We start from the raw sequence: 3225 nt of genomic DNA on the forward strand, positions 1-3225 counted from the left end.
GAAGAACTTGAAAAAACGAGAGAGAGAGAGAGAGAGAGAGAGAGAGAGAGAGAGAGAGAGAGAGAGAGAGAGAGAGAGAGAGAGAGAGAGAGCAGTGGTATCAATCCCACTGTTCATGGTATGAACAGTGGCAGTGTGATAAATTTGCACACTCATGTGTCAAATTGGTCAGATAATATACAATCCCAATACTTTTAACCTTGGGAAGGATGTCTCCACCTTCAAAACCTATACTTTTAGATTATCCATTATTAAATGGTATCAAAGCAAGTTGTCTATATAATGACAATGTGAAGACCTATAACCCAAAGCTAGGTTCTATCAAAAAAAAAAACATATGCATATATATATATGGGAAAAGGTTGGGTATGCTGTCGATATCAAGTATGCTAGCACCCATTGTGTCTATTTCTCTCTTCCTTTTTTCTGAAATGACCCTCATATCCTTCCTGAATGATACTCCATCATGTGTTCCTATTTGTGCTAGCCGCTAGCATACTTGATATCGAGGCATACCTATCCCTCTCCCTATATAGATATATATATCCCTCTCCCTATATATATATATAACTCAAAGCCTGGGGAATTGATGCAATAAATAAACTTTGGCACCGTTGATAACGTTTCTACTGTTTGTGTCTAGAAACAGCAGAAATGACTTTTCATGTTTCTGAAAACAAATATAGATTTTTTTGTGTTTGTTAAACTTGTTTCTCGGAACGTGTTTTGCATAATGCCACTAAAAACCCCAATAGTGTCATCGAATGCCCAAAAGGAAGAGGGGATTCGATTGCCTTTTTTAGATTTAAATAGTTGATGGATTTATCGGGCATTACATCATTTTTTTCTTTCAAATTCGTTTCTAAAAACCACGAAACAAGTCCAACTTGTTTCGTCAAAATCGTTTCTACAATAGGAAATAGGCATAAATTTTGATTTATGTTTCTAAAACGGGTGAAAAGAAACAACTTTATCAAACGCTTTTTAGGTTGTTTCTCCATTTCTGGGAACAAGAAAACGCAGAAACGATAGAAACAGAACGTTGTCAAACGGTGCCAAATCATTTCCCCACATCAGGATCTTGAACCTTGGACATATGGACTATCTGCACTATACAACTTAAACTTTTGAGTTGAACCCCCAAGTGGTATTTGATGGCCTATCCCACTTCATTTAAACATTGCAAACTTTAATCATGATTTTGCCACATCTAAACATTCTTAGATTGAAAACCAGCATTTTCTCCAGCCCTTCCCTTCTTGAACCGTTTTAGATAAAATACACGAGTTTTGTCCAAACATTCCACATTTGTGACTCCCTGTGAAAAATTCATTGAAATTAATAACCATCCTAAACATCAACCCAAAAAATACAAATACAAGACATCTAATTATTCTCTCCTCAACATATTTGATAAATATAGAAACAAATATAGGATACAAAAAGAATGAATCGACACAGAACCTAAACAGACAACAAACCCATGATTCTACAAACAAGGACAGTTTACACTTACAGAGTCCAAACTCCTCTCTATGGATCCCATCAGAACTCTTTGTCTATGTACAATGAAATTCTGAATAAATAATTGAAAAAAAATCCCTTTTTGTTTGCTATATATATCTCTGCTTCAAATTTAAAATTACAATTAATCGAGCAATCACCTCACTCCATTACGGTCCACTATTTGTTGGACCATTGGAACTCAATTTCCAGGTTCCGAGATGGCCCACTTTTGCTTTCTGGAAGAAGGGTGTACTCCCCAGCAACTGCTCCAAGCATTACAACCCGATCAATCTGGATAGTTACTTTTCCAAAAGAACTCTGCCAATCGATGAAAAGAGTAAGAGTAAGATACCAATGCAAGCAACGATTTAAATCATGCTATCAGGATCGCTATTGGTCCTGGTCAGTATCAGACAGTTTTTCCCTCTCTTTTTTTTGGGGGGTGTGTGGTGGGGGAACATTTTTTTCTCAAAACAGACTGATACAACGCACAGGTGTCGATATCATACCAGTATCGGTACCAGCGATACTGATAGATACCAAGCGGTACAAAACCGATACTTGAACCCTCAAAACAAGCTTTCATGAAAAATAGAAACCAATGCAAACAATATGAAAAAAAAAAAAACCACTGTTCACTTTAGGCAGGGCTCACTAACCTTTCCAAACTTGCTCTTGTTCTTGCACGAGATATGAAGCTTCTGCCCGTTAGGGGGACTATCAAATGCCCAGGCAAAGCTCTCTTCCCACTCAGGAGTAGGACCAGTCGAAACAACCTGACAGACAAGTGGGCAAATTTTTCCATGTAAATAAAATAAAATAAAAAAAAAAATTTTGGTACAAAATAAAATAGAAATTTGGTGGTGTTACGATCACATGCAGAGAAAAAAAAATGTACAACAGTTAAAAAGGAGGTTCTCCAGCATCAAGACAAGCAACTTAGGGCACAATGGCAATAGAAATATTTTAAGCCTCCTTTACTCAAATTGACTCAATATTCTGAGACCTCACCACCCACATTGAAGTGGGTCAATATGCACCCAGCAGCAGGTTAATTGCTGTGGGCTTATGGGTTTCCTTGCTGTCAATCAACAACCAATACATGACTATAATTTTCCATTGTAGGTAAAGAAATAGGAAACCGGTCTATCAGTTGCGTTATCCCTTAATTTGGGGGTTTATCAAGTAATTTGTTATCCACTCTCTTTTATGTCAATGATCCTTTTATTTAGGGTTTTCACGAGCCCAGGTATATTTAGCTTTGGTTTATCACCACAAGAAACTCAAATCTTAAATCAATTAGCTTTACTAGATCTAGTCATTCTTGTCATTCACATCCAACACAAGTAGGGAGAGGAGGATGAGCCTTTTTTTTTTATTTTTTTTATTTAACGTTGCTTATGACAATTCTCTTCCCACCCCCCACTCGACCAAGATCTGGCCAGGGTCCATTCTCCATACTAGCATGCTAGTCTGGCACCTTTGGAAGGGACATCAAATATTCGAATGTTCTCTGCAATAGAAAAGAAATGTGGTGAATGGTCCAGTGAAAGTCTTAAGTCCATATGAATAACCAACCCAGGAAAATTTTAGTCATTGGGATATTTCTGAGATTATAAAAAGGATCTCCATATAGTTTTTTATTGACCTAGAAAAAACTTATAACAAAGTCCCTAGAGAATTAATCTAACAAACATTAGAGAGTTTCAAGTAAACATG

The 3225-nt window shown here is 36.8% G+C and overlaps 1 long non-coding RNA gene across 1 annotated transcript; it reads right to left on the minus strand.

The window, feature by feature from the left end:
- Positions 1–1385: 1385 nt before the first annotated feature.
- LOC122079488 lies at positions 1386–2284 on the minus strand. Its single transcript, XR_006140450.1, has 2 exons — positions 2166–2284; positions 1386–1824 (listed from the first exon to the last, which is right to left on the minus strand). It is a non-coding gene; the product is annotated as an uncharacterized LOC122079488 (long non-coding RNA).
- Between the last annotated feature and the right edge of the window lie 941 nt (positions 2285–3225).

The sequence above is a fragment of the Macadamia integrifolia genome, chromosome 5, assembly GCF_013358625.1.
Source record: "Macadamia integrifolia cultivar HAES 741 chromosome 5, SCU_Mint_v3, whole genome shotgun sequence".
Taxonomy (NCBI): domain Eukaryota; kingdom Viridiplantae; phylum Streptophyta; class Magnoliopsida; order Proteales; family Proteaceae; genus Macadamia; species Macadamia integrifolia.